The 20,029-nt window shown below is 37.6% G+C and overlaps 1 long non-coding RNA gene across 1 annotated transcript; it reads right to left on the reverse strand.

Moving 5' to 3' along the window:
- Positions 1–1,140: 1,140 nt before the first annotated feature.
- LOC113080043 (uncharacterized) lies at positions 1,141–17,608 on the reverse strand. Its single transcript, XR_003281802.1, has 3 exons — positions 16,695–17,608; positions 1,549–2,009; positions 1,141–1,452 (listed from the first exon to the last, which is right to left on the reverse strand). It is a non-coding gene; the product is annotated as an uncharacterized LOC113080043 (long non-coding RNA).
- Between the last annotated feature and the right edge of the window lie 2,421 nt (positions 17,609–20,029).

Consider the following 20,029-nt stretch of genomic DNA (forward strand, 5'->3'; position numbering starts at 1 on the left):
TTCATATGACACTTGACCAGTTGTATTAAAGTTGCATGTGTGCAGCATTTGTGAATGATTCCTTAAATCATGCATCTTGTTGTGATGTGTGCTGGTTAAAATAATAGTTTACTCAAAAATGAAATTGATCTCCCCCTTAGGCCATCAAATGCCGCGTTTCCACCAAAAATACCTGGCACATTTGTACCAGAAACTTTTTTTCCCCACTGTTTACAATAAAAAGAAATACAGTAGGATATCAAATACCACTGCCTCCTTTCGTTTTCATTTAAACATAATAATAGCCGCATAAATGTACTTGGTTCAGGGAAATGTGTATACAGCCATTACAATAAAATGGAGTATTATATCAATTGCCTTTTTTATTTTCATTTTAACATATAGATAAATTGAACACAGACCAAAGATTACCTGTTAGATTTACCCAAAACAAATTATATTTTATGTTTAACCTCTAAAGAAACATCAGAGCCAGCAGCACATATCAGAAGGTAGCCGAGTTGAGGCTGCTCTCAGCGGATAGATGATCACTGAGCTCCCGCTGATTGTATGGAGCTCATGTCCCCGTAATCAGTGAGAAACATTTTTAAATAGGTGCTGCCTTTAAAAATAAACCACAGACTTGAGTTTTAAGTTATAGAAACATTCCATTCTATCATCTTGGAAACGTTATGAAAATGTTATTAAGGAATGTTCGTTAAATGTTTGAAATGTGCTTTTTTTAATGTATTAGGAACGTTTTTTTCTAGGTTTATGTGAACGTTATAGAAACATTCCATTCTATCATCTTGAAAATGTTATGAAAATGTTAAGGAATGTTCGTTAAATGTTTGAAATGTGCCTTTTTTATGTATTAGGAACGCTCTTTCTTGGTATGTGTGAATGTTATAGAAACATTACATTCTGTCATCTTGAAAACATTATGAAAACATTATTTCTAAATGATTTTAAACATTCCAAATGTCCAAATTTTTCATCTTGTTAGGAAAATGATAGTGGGAAAAAATGCTGAATGTTTAAACGTCATATAAAATATCCAAATATCCTCCAAACATTACCCTGGGAACTTTTTTTATAAACAAATATACATTCAAACATTTGTTAAAATATTTTAATTATATTTGTCTACACCAAAAACTTAAATACACTACACAAACATTTTTCATATTTTAATATATTTTATAATTTTCATTCATATTGTACTTGTCTACATTTTGCCAAGGATACTTTAAGTATACTGTAAAGTACAGTACATTTAAATGAAAAAAAAAATGGCATTACTGATATCTTAACTTTCACATTTTATATACTCAAACATTCCACAAACTGAAACATTCCAAATCTTACATAAAATACGTTCTGTGTGTAAAACAACTAATTAAGTGTGATCTGTGTGTCTTCTTTTCCCGAAGTCTCTGCTTCGGCCTGAAGTGACACCTTAGATTGCAGCATCTATGGAAACAAAACAAAGTATTAGTATACAGTATAATCTGTATTATATGTGCTATATTTTCCTTTTTAATGTTTTACAAACTAAAAATGTCTTACCTTATCTCTGTGTGGTGCAAACTTCAGTGTTTCTGATATGAAGTCCTCAATTACTTTTTCCAGCACCTTGGTGTGTGTTCGACGACAGGCATCTTAAAATCCAGTTAAGATACACAAAAACCACACATGTTACTGCTACTTACAATAAATGATGATTAAGCATAAAGTATGTCAAATACACTTCTCATTTCCTCAATGACTCATATGCAGTCTTTGGCCTAGCTTGCTCTGAAAATAAAGTTTATCTTCTGCGACTTAATATAAAATGTTAAGCATAAGAAACAACTGAGAAACAACTCAAGGATTATGACATAACATATTTCCAGTTCCTGGAAATTCTTCTTTCCCTTGCAGCCTTTAAGACTATATTGGGCCAATAGAGCATTCGTCCCGAGTTTCCTTAGCAATCTTCTGACCGACTCTCCAGGTGTGTTGCCTCCCATGAGGCTCAGCCAATCGATCTGAAAATAAAAGTAATGCTGTATTACGCTAAACAGCAATATCTGCACCAAGAAAAATAAAACTGTGTGCATAATTATATAAAATAATATGGAAAACACAGGGTTGCTTTGGTGTTTGGTTTGTTGTGCTGTGCTTAGCCCACTCCACCTCTACAAAGATCACACACAGCTGGAGTTACAACAATGCATATGACACAAGTGCAAACTCTTACAACCTTAAAGTACTAACCACTCTCTTTTTGTAATAATACTATAAAAAAAAATCATACCCCGTTCATGTCAGACTCAATGTTTGAGAAACTTTTGAAAAGTAACTGTAAGAGAGAAAGAGAGAGAGAGATAACTGTAAGTATTGACATATAGCTGATTAATTGTCTAATTAGCCTACATGAGCAACTAACAGTCACAGAAAAGTATAGTTACAATAACCTGATTTTATTCAGTTGAGTGATTATGACATTTACAGGCATAAAAAAAATGTTTGCAAGACATTAATGGCCTTTAAGCAAGTATGTATCCTTTAGCATGGCGTATTAATATATTTCTGACTCGTGTAGTGATGCACTTGCTGTTGGCCCTACAGTGGAAACACGGCTAATGTTAATTAATACGTATTTTGCGTTAAAACTGAATGTTATGAAACATGTAAGATTCAAATATAAAGCGGCAAAGCCTGTCTGCACACAAATAGGAGTTCAATTTAACAAAGGCCTTCAAAGTAAATCCCACACAACCACAAATAACGTTAGCCTATAAGTTAATTGTCTCCCGCATAAATAACTGCAAGCTTCTAAACTATTTAGCTATCCGGTCATACAAATTTGCAGAAAAAAAAAACACAACCTACTGTTTAATCGACTCACCTGTTAGAATGGCTGTGATCTGGCCTCAGAGGACTGCGGTCAAGCCAGCCGCACTTCAGAAAAACACCGTCAAGCCAGCCGCGAGTGAAATTTAGATGCGTGTATATTACTATAATTACGGTAATAGCAGAATAGAACAACAGAGAGTTAACACGCTTTCAGAGCGCTTTTCATCTATACGTTCAGATTTGATATATGACGACCTTTTTTTGCCCATCTGCTCTAATATTCGTGTAACCTTGTTTTCCTTGACTGTTCTGTATTACTATAATTTTCAACCTTTCAAAGCATTACAATATTAGTAGAAAACGAGATATGGGACATTCATTGATTTAGAAGACACTTTTTATGATGAGAAAGAAACAATTAAAGGTCAGTTCTTAAAGAAGACATCCCATACTATATCTATACATCACATAAAACCATTTTACTGGAGCCTTTTCGAGATATAGGATAATATTACACTTTACAAGTCTTTTAAGATCCCATTTCTAACAAGTAGAAAAAAACAATGGACAGTTCTTATAAGGGACATCGCATACTATATGCAAACTTCATATCAAACCATTCTACTGCAGCATTTTGGAGTTATTGGACATTATTACACTTTAAAGGGCTATAAAAGATCCAATGTCTAATAAGTAGAAAAAAAACAACAGTTGGTTCTTATAAGGGACGTCCCATACCATTTGCACACCTCATATCAAACCATTGTACAACAGCATTTTTGAGATATGGGACATTATTACACTTTAAAGGGTTATAAAGACCACATTTCTAATAAATAGAAAAAACTATGGTCAGTTCTTATCAGGGACGTCCCATACTATATACACACTTCATATGAAATCATTTTACTGAAGCATTTTTGAGATATGGGTCCGTATGGCGATTTAGAGGGCTATAAAGACCCCTGTAGCGGAGTACAAAACTTTTTATTCACAGGAAGAAGGAGGCGGAAACCGCCTGTCAATCAAATGAAGATTTTAATAGCAAAATAAACACAAAACACTGCGACAGCCCTTCACGGACGACTGTCGCGTACAAACAAAAACCAAACACAAACTAAAATCCTTGCCTGGCCCTCTCTCGTCGTTCACTGTCGTTGCCCCTCTTTTGTATCCTTCCATCTCCACCGTGGGACGCGAGACCGGTGAGTGGAGCAGACGTCGCTCATTTCAAATCACTCCACTGGCCTCGTTCCGTTCTCACGGCTCTCGGCCCCGCCCCACTCATCACAAACCTATTTCTAATAAGTAGAAAAAAACAAAAGTCAATTTATATAAGAGACGTCCCATACTATATGCACACCTCATATCAAACCATTTTATTGCAGCATTTTTGAGATATGGGTCCAAATGGTGATTTAGATGGCTATAAAAGACACCATTTCTAATAAGTAGAAAAAAAACAATGGTCCATTCCTATAAGGGTCATCCCATACTATATGCAAACCTCATATCAAACCATTTTACTGCAGCATGTTTGAGATATGGGTCCATATGGCAATTTAGAGGGCTATAAAGATAACATTTCTAATAAGTAGAAAAAAACAAAGGTCAGTTCTTATCAGGGACTTCACATACTATAAGCACACTTCATATGAAACCATTTTACTGCAGCATTTTTAGATATGGGACAATACAAAGATTTAGAGGACTATAAAGACCCCATTTCTAATAAGTAGAAAAAAAACAATGGTCCGTTCTTATTAGGGACGTCCCATACTATATGCACACTTCATATCAAACCATTTTACTGCAGCATTTTTGAGATATGGGTCCATATGGCAATTTAGAGGGCTATAAAGACCCCATTTCTAATAAGTAGAAAAATACAATGGTCTGTTCCTATAAGGGAAGTCCCATACTATATGCACACCTCATATCAAACCATTTTACTGCAGCATTTTTGAGATATGGGTCCAAATGACGATTTAGAGAGCTATAAAAATCACATTTCTAATAAGTAGTAAAAAAAAGGTCAGTTTTTATCAGGGACGTCCCATACTATATGCACACCTCATATCAAACCATTTTACTGCAGCATTTTCAGATATGGGACTATATGGTGATTTATTGGGCTATAAATATCCCATGTCGCCCCCACATTATATTAAGTGTTCCTAATACCTGTGTATATACAATGTAATTACATGTGTACACAGTATATAACACAGTGTAAGTACACATTGGTATATAGTATCCATGGCTGTAATATTTTTGTAACAACCCTCAGAATGGTTTGTGCAAGTACAAATGTATAACAGGACATGTAAATCTACATTTTGTAACAACAATATGTATAAGAGTAATTTGAACCATTTGATCCAGGGGGTGGAGATGGATATGTTTAGGGTTCGGTAAAGTGGGAGGAGTTGGTGCACCACTGTAATACCAGTGTACTTACATGGTAACTCCTCAGGAACTGTCGACAATTTAAAGTGCAACATTGTGGACAGCAACCACATTTTATATGTAAAGCCTAATTTACTTGCCACTGCAGTGTAACATAGGAGTAATGACATAATAAAATGAATATTGCTGTTAGTCCTGTTACACATTTGTACTTTCTTACCAATAAATTTTATTACCAATGTCCTGTTGCACATTTGTACTTTCACATACCATTCAGTGGGTTGTTACATATATGTAGTTACAAAAACATTAGAGCTATAGATACTATGTACCAATGTGTACTTACACTGCATACACATCTAATTACTAAGTACACAGGTACTAGGGACACAATATAAAGTGGGACCCCCATTTCTAATAAGTTGAAAAAAAAAAACAATATTCAGTTTGTATATTGGAGGTGCAATACCATATTCACACCTTCTATAAAAACGTTTTACTGCATTTCTAGCATTTTGCAGAAATGTTTTTGTTTTTCTGAAATTTATTCTGTTTCAGAGGCCTAGAAAGACCCCATTTCTAATAAATAGAAGAAACCAATGTTTTGTATTGTCCCATATCTTAAAAATGCTGCAGTAAAATGGTTTCATATGAAGTGTGTATACAGTATGGGACGTCCCTGATAAGAACTGACTATTGTTTTGTTTTTTTATACTTATTAGAAATGGTGTCTTTATAGCCCTCTAAATCATTGTATTGTCCCATATCTTAAAAATGCTGCTGTAAAATGGTTTCATATGAAGTGTGCATATAGTATGGGACGTCCCTGATAAAAACTGACCATTTTTTTTCCTACTTATTAGAAATGGGGTCTTTATAGTCCTCTAAATCATTGTATTGTCCCATATCTCAAAAATGCTGCAGTAAAATGGTTTCATATGAAGTGTGCATATAGTATGTGACATCCCTGATAAGAACTGACCTTTGTTTTTTTTCTACTTATTAGAAATGTTGTCTTTATAGCCCTCTAAATCACCATCTGGACCCATATCTCAAAAATGCTGCAGTAAAAGGGTTTGATATGACGTGTGCATATAGTATGGGACATCCCTTATAGGAACAGACCATTCTTTTTTTTCTACTTATTAGAAATGGTGTCTTTATAGCCCTCTAAATCACCATTTGGACCCATATCTCAAAAATGCTGCAGTAAAAGGGTTTGATATGACGTGTGCATATAGTATGGGACATCCCTTATAGGAACAGACCATTCTTTTTTTTCTACTTATTAGAAATGGTGTCTTTATAGCCCTCTAAATCACCATTTGGACCCATATCTCAAAAATGCTGCATTGTTTTTTTTCTACTTATTAGAAATTGTGACTTTATAGCCCTCTAAATCATTGTATTGCCCAAATCTTAAAAATGCTGCAGTAAAATGGTTTCATATGAAGTGTGCATATAGTATGGAGACATCCCTGATAAGAACGGACCATTGTTTTTTTCTACTTATTAGAAATAGGGTTGTGATGAGTGGGGCGGTGCCGAGAGCTTGAGAACGGAACGAGGCCAGTGGAGTGATTGGGAATGAGCGACGCCTGCTTTACTCACCGGTCTCGCGTCCCACGGAGGAGATGGAAGGATACAAAAGAGGGGCGACGATAGTGAACAACGAGAGAGGGCCAGGCCAGGATTTTAGTTTGTGTTTGGTTTTTGTTTGTACGCGACAGTCGTCCGTGAAGGGCTGTGGCAGTGTTTTGTGTTTATTTTATAATTAAAAGCTTCATTTGAGTGACAGCCGGTTTCCGCCTCCTTCTTCCTGTGTATAAAAAGTTTTGTACTCCGCTACAGGGGTCTTTATAGCCCGCTAAATCGCCATACGGACCCATATATCAAAAATGCTGCAGTAAAATGATTTCATATGAAGTGTGTATATAGTATGGGACGTCCCTGATAAGAACTGACCATTGTTTTTTTCTATTTATTAGAAATGTGGTCTTTATAACCCTTTAAAGTGTAATAATGTCCCATATCTCAAAAATGCTGTTGTACAATGGTTTGATATGAGGTGTGCATATGGTATGGGACGTCCCTTAAAAGAACCAACTATTGTTTTGTCTATTTATTAGACATTGGATCTTTTATAGTCCTTTAAAGTGTAATAATGTCCAATATCTCCAAAATGCTGCAGTAGAATGGTTTGATATGAAGTTTGCATATAGTATGCGATGTCCCTTATAAGAACTTACCATTGTTTTTTTTCTACTTGTTAGAAATGGGATCTTAAAAGACTTGTAAAGTGTAATATTATCCTATATCTCGAAAAGGCTCCATTAAAATGGTTTTATGTGAGGTATAGATATAGTACGGGATGTCTTCTTTAAGAACTGACCTTTAATTGTTTCTTTCTCATCATAAAAAAGTGTCTTCTAAATCAATGAATGTCCCATATCTCATTTGCTACTAATATTGTAATGCTTTGAAAGGTTGAAAATTATAGTAATACAGAACAGTCAAGGAAAACAATAAGTTACACGAATATTAGAGCAGATGGGCAAAAAAAGGTCGTCATATATCAAATCTGAACGTATAGATGAAAAGCGCTCTGAAAGCGCGTTCCCTCTCTGTTGTTCCTGCTATAACCGTAATTATAGTAATACACATGCATTTAAATTTCACTCGCGGCTGGCTTGACGGTGTTTCTCTAAAGTGCGGCTGACTTGACCTCAGTCTCAGATGTAGTAGACATTAGGGATGTGCACATCGAAGCTTCTATTGTGGTATCGATATTTTCTGCAAAGTATCGATACTTAATTATATCTATAATTTCTTTATAACTAAATGTTTTAAGCAGTGTGTGCAGGCCAATCGGGACGGTGTGTGTATGATCTAAAAAGAAAAGGTCTCGCGGTCCCTGTGGTATGACGTTAACACAGATTGGTATGCGGCTGCGCGCACTGCAATGTGCCATTCACCATCACCACACGGCATGCACGGTCATGACTTGCACGAAATATGACAGTAGTACCGCCACTCCCTATACGCAGAATACGCAGTCTGCATAGGGATCCAGATCCCATTCTCCCATCCGCGCTCGTAGACCGTTGACAGACCAGGCTCTTGTCTTCATGACAACAATATCAATTTTTTTTTAAACACCTACACCTACGCCTACTGATAACCCAGATAGCAATTACATTTGGCCCGGATCCGTTTTAAGCCCCTTGCCTCCGTTTCTATCTTGGCTATTATTTTATTACAGTTCCATCAACTAATGCACAAATCGTTATAGAATTAGGCCGAGAAGGATGGGCATATCTTCATTTTGAGCAAATGCAATATGTCTGCCTGTTTTGTCGTCATGTAGGACCAGCACTGATCCAAATGTCTTATTCATCCTAATCAGTAATGCTGTTTTCCAGGTGCTGAAGCTGAAATATGGAGGCATGCTATAAGGTGGTTTCGGCGGACAGGGGAGGACGGCGCAAGGGGAGGAGGGCGCAAGGAGAGACTGGCGCCTCAGCAGCAGGAGCAGCTACAGCTGCCACAGCACCTAAAGCGAATTTGTTTAAGTGCATGTTTTTTTTTTTCTTCCACGTTGTGTTTATAGCCTGTGGGTTTTTTTATCCATTAATTATGTGTATGTTGTTGACTGTGTTTTGTGTTAATTGTTGAATTTGTTCATGACTTTGTTGTTCGTTTTTTATAATTAAAATATGAATTCGTGGTCATTAATTCTGTGTTTGTTAACTTTGTTCGCATTGTTTTTAGTATGACAAAAATGCCGAAAATAAGGCAAAAGGTCAATCCAGTGGTGATTTAAGCGGATTCGTAACACATCTGGCACAGCTCCGGTAGGCGGAATCGTTTCACGCACCCGTTACGTATCTGTAACGGGATGATCAGGCGGTGCTGGATCGGCGCTGGCACATATCCGCAACAACCCCTAAAAACAGACCAGAAACGGCTTCGGCCCGATGTGCGTTTGGACTCAGTAACGAGTCTGTGAGGCGGATGCGTGCCAGACACGGCTCTATCGTTTTGCGGTTGCGGCCCTGTTCCGTTACAGCGTCCAGCATCTGGGAAAGGACACCGTCAAAAGTATTGACGGCGAAATAGATTATGTTTGACAGGAGCAATATTTGAAAATCGATTTATTTATTTTTTAAATTACATTTATATCTGAATTTATGTCAACCTACAGACTTTCAAATATCAAAATATAATGAATTCATATGTAATGACATGACATATAAACACATTTTCCTATTATGCCTGGAAACGCTTCCAACACGCGCGCGTGTCGCGGTAAAAATAGGCGTCTATTTCTCGCATGCACGCATTTTCTGAGCAGAGACACGCCTCTCACGCAGGCGGTCTGTATGCTCTAACCTGTTAACATGGGAGCCGAATTAAAAACAGACACGGCACGCGGCTGAGACGCTTGCGCCACGCATCCAGTGTGTTGCCGGCCTCACCAATCCGGCGCAGAGAAAAGAAAACTATGAAAAAATGAAGTTGGCTTGACGTTGGACGTTTGAGAGTCTCAAATTTAGGGACCATCTCTAAAGTTACATGCCATATTGTTATACACTTTTCTAACTTCAGTAGCATTTGAGGAGAATGACTTACAATCATAAAAACAACTGTAATTGTTCATGTAGGTGTCAGCGATAATGCACAATTGAATTGAATGTTTGATATTTATTAAAATAAACTGTAAATCATATGTAAATTGTGCTACTTTTTCACATGGGCTCAAACAAATTTTTTTTTTTTCAGGTTCCCTTACGAAAATTACCCATGGTTTTAACAATAACACCACAAATCATTGTTCTTGTAGCCATGGTAACTGCAAATTTATATATATATATATATATAAATATATATATACTAAATTAAGATTATTTTGAAAAATCACATACACTTTTAAAATTATAAGTAGTATCGTATTGGTGTATTGGTATCATTAAAATTGTAACAAAAAGTATCGGTATCGTATCGCATGTAAAAAATGTGGTATCGCCCATCCCTAGTAGACATATTTAAAGGTGAGCTGCAGATTTTGAATTCCATACATTTGAAAACGACGCTGCATGAAGCATACGCACCATGATGACGTCAGAACCTGAAAGACGGCTTGTTTCAGGGTTGCCGGATTTTCACTTCACCAGTCCACTCATGTTTCTAGGGATCCCCCATAAAAATCGCATTCTGGTGAGGTAAAATATACTTTTTGGGGAGGGTTTTTTAGACCATTTTAGAGTTAAATATCATGTTATTGGTGTCGCTTAAACCCGCGGACATGAAAAACAACCTGCGGAGCAGTATTAAAGTAGCCCAATTCTTGGCAACTCTGGTTTTTTCGTGAGATCGATTCTCTTGCGGTTCTGTGGATGCAGTTGTTTAATTGTTACTGGTTAGGTAGCCGACCGGTGTTCCAATCCTGACTCTATGCTATTCCTGTTCCACTCTCTCCACCCAAGACTTTTCTGTCCTGTCCACTTCAGCACAAAAAATAAAATAAAATAAAATAAAATAAAATAAAGCCTGTGGTTTACAAAACCTGAAGATCCATTCACAATGTAGACCTTGTTCAGGAAAAGTTTGTAATAAAATATGTGAAAAATGCAGTGGTAAATGACAAAACCTTTGCAGTATAGCCTATGCCTATTTAATTTAAAATAAGATAGGCTATATGTTTTGTCATATTCTGTTCTAAAAAAAAAATACATTTTGTTCATCAAAGACATGATGATTTATTGCAATTGTAACCACATTTGTCATTAGGACAATATAGGGAACAAATAGGAAAAATAGAAACAGATCAGAAAAGTGGTATATAGCCTAGTCTACAATACTTGTCACACTTGTAATTTCTGTTGCCATCACTTCGAAAGCCATTGAAGCCATTCCAATAATGGTGTTTTAAGAATGTATTTGTTCAACATTATGAAATAACATCATAAAGACGTTACAAGAACGTTGTTATGGGAATGTTTTCCCTCAACATTCTGAGAACATCAGTCAAGTAAAAATAACAACATAAAGACGTAACAAGAACGTTGTTATGGGAATGTTTTCCCTCAACATTATGAGAACATCAGTCAATTAAAAATAACATCATAAAGACGTTACAAGAAGGTTGTTATGAGAACGTTTTCACTCAACATTCTGAGAACATCAGTCAAGAAAAAATAACATCATAAAGACATTACAAGAACGTTGTTATGGGAACGTTTTCCCTCAACATTCTGAGAACATCAGTCAAGTAAAAATAACATCATAAAGACGTTACAAGAACGTTGTTATGGGAACGTTTTCCCTCAACATTCTGAGAACATCAGGCAATTAAAAATAACATCATAAAGACGTTACAAGAACGTTGTTATGGGAACGTTTTCCCTCAACATTCTGAGAACATCAGGCAATTAAAAATAACATCATAAAGACGTTACAAGAACGTTGTTATGAGAACATTTTCCCTCAACGTTACGACAATGTATTTTAACTATGAAAACATTATAAGACTGTTCCAGAAACATTATGTCAAGAACGTTTTTTTCTAACATTTACATAACTTTTACATAATGTTAGTGAAAGTTATGGGAACGTTCCCTGTTAGCTGGGGTTATGACATTTTTTAACATCAAAATCCATTCACACGTTTGTTTAGAACTGTTTTGACTTGTAAACAGTGCTTGTGATTTCTCTCCTGATTCAGAATAAAAAATAGCTATAAAGACATTTGCATTGAACTTTTGTTAAACATCAGAAACCTCCACGTGTAGCATATAGTCAGTATGTCTGGCAGTACTTTTCATCATGTTGGTTGTAAGTCCAGTGAATATTACAGTATGAAAGGCAGTATGAAAGCATTATATTATGTTTATATCTCTGCATTTATTTATTTCAATTTTTGCCTCTCTTGGAACGCAGGAAGACGACTGATTTCTCTGAAGAATTTTCTGGGCTGAACATCTGGGGCCTCATGTACAAAGACTTGCATTGAATTCATACTAAAACATTGCGTACGGACAAAGCTGTAAATGTGCGTACGCACAAAAAAAAACAGATGTATGAATCTCTGCGTACGAAGGATTCCACGCATATTCTCTTTGTACATCCCAATTAACGTAAAATTGAGCGCACATGCACGAGCACAACGCCCCACCCAGTCTCCTCCCCTAATTAAATCAATTTAAATATGGTAATGAGTCCACTTTGGCAAAAGATAGCAGTAAGAAAATGGCTAAGGCAAGCGGCAAGAAACGAAACTTTACTGAAAGTGAATTGGAGGTGCTACTATCGGAGGTAGAGACTAGAAAACATATTTTATTTGGAACGTTGTCCTCTGGAATTAATAACAAAAGGAAAAAATATGAGTGGGAGAGTTTGGCTGAAGCCGTCAGTGCAGTGGGATCTGAAAGTCGCACTGTAAATGAGCTTAAAAAGAAATGGTCTGATATAAAGGTGGACGTTAAACGGAGAACTGCTGCGCACCGACAAAGTGCGGGCAGGACAGGCAGTGGTAAAGGGGTCGATGAACTTACACCCTTTGAGCAGAGAGTTGCCTCAATTATGGGTGACACTTTACTCTCTGGAGTAGTATCTTCTGCTGTGGGAGACTCCGATTTACAGGATTGCGACGAAGGTAACCAATTTCTCATTTGTTTTTACTTTGGTACATATAGCGTACCTATATTTCATTGTCAAATGCATTCAGTGTAGCGAACCAAAAGTATACACCAGAGATTTTACGGATCCATTTCATTTATTGCAAATGTGTGTGCCCCTTAAAAATGGAACGTACTTAAATTACTGTTAACATTTGCCTTTTTATTTAGACCCATATGGCGCAACAGCCGAAACATCCACTTCCCAGGAGGGGCACTCGGAGTCCGCCCCTCCTGAGCAGCCAGCGCCCACTGTGCCCAGCGTTTCCAGTGCTCTCCCCAGTGCTGACGCCCGTCCGTCTGGTCGCGTCTTGACACATGCTGTTTTGGAGTCACAACAGCAAATCATTATGGCCATCGGGGAAATTAACAGTCACCTGAAAAATATCACTGACGCACTCACAGACATAAGCCACTCATTAAAGGAATTGGTCAAAAAGTGAACTTTTGTCTCTGATTACCATTTATATTGTCGCAATCACATGTTGGCGGGCATGAACGGCTTGTTGGTTGGGCTGCACATAAATTGGTCCTGGGTCGGGGTCATCTGGCGGTGCTGCCACCTCACCAAGTGGTATGCCATGCCTATGCGCGACATTGTGCAGCACACCACAGGCCAGCACAATGCGGCACACCTTGTCAGGGCGGTATAACAACATCCCCCCCAGTCCTGTCAAGGCAGCGCCACCGACATTTCAGCTGCCCAATCGCCCGCTCTACAACTGAACAAGTGCGAGAATGGGCATTATTGTATCTGCGCTCTCGGTCAGTTTGTGGGTTGGTGAGGGGGGTTAAAAGCCACGTCTTTAGTGGATAACCGCGGTCTCCTGAAGGGTTAATTAATAATTATATGAAAAAAAAAAAAAAAAAAACTACAATTAGATAGGATCATAACTTTAAAGGCACTTACCAAGAAGCCACCCATCACGCACCCTGCCAGCTTGGAGCCTCATCCCAACCATGCTGTTTGTAAGGATGTATGAATCATGGGTTGACCCAGGCCACCTTGCCACAATATTTGTTAGGCGCATTTGTGCATCACATATTATCTGCACATTTATTGAATGGACATGTTTCCGATTCACATATGCAAATTCTTCTTCAGATGGCGCCTTTATAGCAATGTGTGTGCAGTCGATCGCTCCGATAACATTAGGAAAACCGGCTATCGCTGCAAATTGCATTTTAATGTTTGGCTGGTCAAATGCATCATATGGGAACCTGATATACCTGGCAGACATGCGGATGATCCCGTCCCATACCACTGGCATTGCCCAGCTCAAAGACGACTGGCTTATTCCTGAGCGGTCTGCCAGTTCCCTTTGGAAAGAACCAGTTGCCAGGAAACCAAGTGTTGTCAGCACCTGCAAGGGAACGGGTATTGCGTGGCTCCTCATTGTCTCTCTCTCTAGATTCGGACCCAACTCAGCACAGAGCTCCAAGAGGACAGCCCTTGGAAATCTGAAACGGCTGATAAGCCAGTCATCATCCTGGGCCAGAAAATCATTGTGGTCCCTAAAAACTCGTTCTCTTCTGATTCTGCCATTAGCAATGTCCTCTAATAAGGCCAACGCTGCCATTGCCATAGACTAAGGGTTGTTTCAACCGTTATGCTTTTATATGTTCTTATTTAATTGCATAATTTATATAATTATAAAAAGGCTCGTATGACAATATATGTCAATTATTTTATAAATTGCAAATTAATTGCAATGCTTCCCACAGGTGGTGGTGCGAGACTTGTAGAACAATTTGTTGTGTAATGTTTGCAACTTCACTTTATTGCCTGTAAGAGTCGCCAACGGACAAAAACAATGAGAAATGAACGTACGCCAGACATGAAATTGGCTTGGAGGAACGCACATTCTTGCATTAATTTCACTGTTAGTACATCCGACCGTGAGCGTGAAAGCTGGCGTACGCAAAGTTTTTGTGCGTACGCAAGGTTGATACATGAGACCCCTGGTCTTTGATGTTGTTGGGTGAAGACGGCTCCACTGAGAGATAGTGAGCAGTCGCCACAATCCAGGGCAGAAGAACGGCTGCTTTCATTTCCTCCATGTGTGATTTTTTTGCTCTTGTATGCTGCCGTAGTAGCAGTGAACTTTCTAAACCCCAGCTTTTATTTCCGACTGTAAAGCTGTTCACTGCGGAACGCATTGGTAAAGCTCAGTGCTGGTCAAATCTGGATGCCGCAAGAAGAATAAAGGATAAAATGAATATGACATTCATTGTTAGAAATGTCCAAGTATGTACAGCTGTGAAGATTGTGGCACAAATGGTCCAAAAGGGACTGACCGCTAACACTGAGCTGATCAGTTGCACAGTTTGATTAAGCTTTCAGAACATGAACCAAGACTAGTCAAGCCAAAACCATGGAATATAATGTCCTAAAGTGATAGTTCACCCATCACACTCTGTCATGATTTAATCATCTTAATTCCTGCATGATTTTTCTTTTCCATGAAGGCCATGAACAAACTTTTCAATGTTCAGAAAAACTGCAAATATTATTACAATGGTAGTCCATATGACTTGTGCACTATATTATGATTTTGGTCATATTACAGTTTTGTGTTGAACAGATCTAAATTTTAAGTTTTTTTTGCAGGAGCATGAATGTAACAATAAAAACTCCCTAATAATCGGGAAGGAGGAGGCGGGAACCGGCGCACAATCAAAATACTTTAATAATTCAAAAATAAACAAAACAGCGCGTCAGCCCCTCACGGCGACTGATGCGCACAAATAAAAAGCAAACACATAAAATAATGTCCCAGGCCTGGTCCTCTCTCGTCCTTCACGGTCGTCACTCCAGTTTTATATCCTTCCATCTCCTACGTGGGACTCGATACTGGCGGTGGGGCGCAGGTGTAGCTCATCTCCAATCACTACACCTGGCCTCACTCCTCGTTCCCACGCCTCTCGGCCCCGCCCCACTCGCCACAATGAATGAGATGTGTGAGCTAAGATTTGAGCACTTACATTTCAGTCTGTTCCTCAAATAATGCACCATCCCAGCAAACCAAGAAAAAATGTCTTACAATGTTTTGTTAATGATCCTATTAAGTTATTAAAATGTTATTTCAGAACATCGGTTTTTATTTAAATTTTATTTTTTTTTAAAAACAAATATTTTATACACTTTTATATAGAACATTATTTATTTATTTATTTATTTATTTATTTTTTAGCATTTTCCATTTTGCAAACATTAATAAAATGTTAATTTTACATGTTCTGAAACAAGTACTAACATGTACAAAATGTCAGAACTAAAACTTTTCAGGGAAAACGGCAACACTTTTTTTTTTTTTCACAAACGATGTATTAAGTTTTGGGATTAGGTTTCTTGTCTTTATTTTTGTATTCACTTGTCACTGTCATGTGATTTCATGTTCCTTTATGTGTTCTTGCCATGTGCTTCCTTAGTTATTGGCTATGTGTGACTTGAAACATGGCTACAGATGGTGGTCAATGAGAGTAGCCACTTGCAGTTGGGAGCAGAGTAGAAAATGGACACATCAAGCCGGACACTTTCTGCTCCTGTTAGTGACACTTACACAGTGTTTGCATACTCTATCACAGATTAAGTGAATAAATTTCAATATTTGTCAAATACACAGACGTTTCAGAAAATTTTCATGAGCAACGGAGACACTTTTTATATACTGTTTAATACAGCGTATTAAGAATTGTTTTCCTTAAGATCTTTTCAAGAATAAAGTTAAACATAATCATATACTACTTAAATACTAATAAAGTGGAGGTGCTGGAGGACTACATCACCTTGGCTCTGCAGTTGAGTGGCTTAGCCGTCAGAGTGGGGGTGCCTATTTATAATGCTCCCAAGGCAGTGGGGCGGTGGGCACTGATGTTCCTCCGAGATGGCAGGGGTGGCAGGGCTCGCTTCCGGCCTTCACAAAGCGGCGGAGCCTGCTGATGATCTTTCTGAGGCAGCACGGCTTGCTTCAGGCCTTCATGAAGCGGCGGAGCCCACTGATGATCTCTCCGAGGCAGAAGGGCTCACTTCTGGCCTTCACGAAGTGACTGAGCCTGCTGGTGATCACTCCAAGGCAGCGGGGCTCGCTTCAGGCTTTCACAAAGCTGCAGTGCTCGCTGATGATACCTCCGAGGCAGTGTCCACTCACAGTTCCCCAGAGGCGGCGGTGTCCACTCACAGTTCACTCGAGGCGGCTTTGTCCACTCACAATCCTTCCGAGGCAGCAGTGTCTGGTCACAAATTGACTTTGGGGGGAAGCACAGGAGCATTGGCATTATTTTCATCACCAGACACTCAAATGCAGACATAACAGGTGTGCTAATTGCGAAAGCAGTGTAAATGACTGCGGTAGCAAATATTATGTCCAGTAGAGCCCTTGATGTATATTGAGTCACATTTATCATTCAACAATTCACATGCGAGGGTAGCGACACCAGGCCAGGATCAAATCCGCTCATTCATATAATGTAATTGTCAGAAGAGAATCTATGACTTCTAGAAGCACTGCTTTTAGGAGGTTAGATGGAATAGAGTCTAACACACAGTAAATGTTGTTAGTTTAAATTATTTAATTTAATGAGTTTATACAACTCTTCCTCTCCTATAGTAGAGATGTTTTTTTTTTTTTTTTTTTTTTTCCTGTAGGACAGGGATCTTTCCGGGATTCACAGCTGTAAATGACCAAGCTAAAATTGTAACAGTTCCTGATTTCAGTGTGCTACATAAACAATTTTTTTTGTCTTTGGAAAGACATTGAAAGATCCATCATCCAGAGTTGAATGCTTCGATCATTTTTATTTATTTATTTATTTTTCACCATCCTGTTTCTTACAACCAAGACACTGTTTTTTGAGTGTAAGTTATTCCATAACAGAAACAAACAACAACTCTCTCAGTAGAAATGAGACATAAACAAAGTTATTACCATAAATATTATAACATTTTGGTTTCATTGGACTAAAAGTGCTCTATGGGATGTCTTCTGAAATCAACATCAATTCCATGTGACAGTATTAAATATAGAGTATGATTTCGACAGTGAGTATGTCTAACCACAATAGAGTTCAAAATGTCTATGAATGCTAATGCCAATGCATCTTTTTCATTATCAACATGTATATTAAAATCACCAACAATTAAAACTTTTATCTGCAGCCAGTACCAACTCGGATATAAAATCAGCAAATTATTTAATAAAGTCTACAGTACATGGTGCCCTGTTTGCCTGTATACAGAAGCCAGTACAAATATTACAGGGGATTTATCATCACTTGTTTCTCTGGATAATGCTATTTGAAGCACCATTACTTCAAACAAGTAATCCTTAAAGCCTGCCTGTTTTCAGAAATGCTAAAAATATTGTTTAAAATGTTAGCAACACCTCCCCTTTTACCCTCATGTTTATAACAGTAATCTTTGGGCGAAGACTCGTTTAAAGTATTTTGATCATAATTTTTCTGTCAGAGCACATCTAGATTATGACCAGAGATCATATCATTCACAAAAAGTGCTTTCGCAGAAAGGGACTTGATATTAAATAAGCCAAGCTTTATCATGTGTTTATGTGTATTAGGGGTGGATAATATTGACAAAAATGTATATCTCAATATATTTTTTCAATATCTCGATATCAATATTCGGACGATAATTTTACAATCCTTTAATGTGTTCAAATTGGCAAAGAAGGTCCAGTTGGTCTTTTGACTTGCTGCATTTTACCTATTATTGTATGGAATTACTAGTACATAAAGATATGAAACATTATTGATTTAAACATGAACCAAGTTACTGTGCTAAATATTTATTTTTTCAGTACAATATATATACTTAATAAATTAACTTTGTGCTTTGCTAATAGTACTCTGTTGTTAGTTTATTACTAATAATGTTACTACCTCTTTAAAAAAAAATTGTGTTTTGCAAAATGTAAACATTAATACACAACACAATATTACATTTTGCACATTATATTAATATAAAAGATGAGGATGAAAAAAGACAAAAGGAACAAAATAAATAAAACACAGACGCTGCTCTGCAGTATGACTCCAAGGTTCTGCTGGACCACAGATCGGAGGTCGTGGCACAATAGGTGACCTTCTACAATTTATGGGACAGCATTTGTCGACAAGACTTGAAGAGTTTTGGTAGAGCTGTTTCACTGAAATACCTCCTTGAAATCAGATTATATCTGGGATCTAAAGTCTGTAACATTTCTTGAAACCCGTCCTTCTCAACTGATTGAATTGGCAACAAATAAAATTTGTTGCAGAGTTTGTAATCGTTTTCCACTTTTCCCTTTTTTTGTCATATGGTGTTTTCTTTCTTTTGTGTGAGTTCTTTTTTTTTTTGTACCGTGTTCGTAGTAGCAGTGCTGTTTTGTTCAGCACGAAGCCTTTCATACTCTTCAAACTGTGTTTTGTGCATTGTCCGGAGATAATGGAAGAGGTTGGTTGTGGCGCTCTGCTATATGGCGATCTGCATGCGACAAATTCTACAGATGGGCGACTTTTGTTGCTCGTCTTTTTTGCCAAAACCAAACCATCTCCAGACTAAAGAAGCTGACCCACATCTCGCTGTTAGCTCTTCTGGCACTGGTTTTGAGGATGACTGTGTATTTTCGCTTTCTTCGCTCATTTTTGTGTTGTTGCGCTCGAAGCTAGATAACAAGTGACTGATGAGTAACATATGCACGGCACACTGTAATGACGTAAGACGTCATGGACACTGAGGCATTATGGGCAGTTCACCGTATTAATAATAATGTTTTAGTTTGTACAAAAAAAAAATAGCCCTGTTCGTGTTCAGAGGCTATTCCGGTGGATCTTTTGTGAAAAATGTATTCCATCTTTTGGGCTCATCAATTTTCTAATGATGCAATCACGAAACTCGCCACTTGAGGATGGCACAGACATTTAAGAAAAACTTTTTAACTTCATACTTCATCGGCTTTACTATTTGCATTTCTGGATTGTTGCTTCAACTAAGAAAAGTCATAATATACAGGTAAGAACTCCGTAGTTGTATTGCAAATTAGTGGCAGCTTACGCATTGAGGAACAATCGTGATTTTGTACAAAAAAAAAAAAAAACATAAAATATCGTCAAATAAACCCCTACAT

The sequence above is a fragment of the Carassius auratus genome, chromosome 1, assembly GCF_003368295.1.
Source record: "Carassius auratus strain Wakin chromosome 1, ASM336829v1, whole genome shotgun sequence".
Classification (NCBI taxonomy): Eukaryota; Metazoa; Chordata; class Actinopteri; order Cypriniformes; family Cyprinidae; genus Carassius; species Carassius auratus.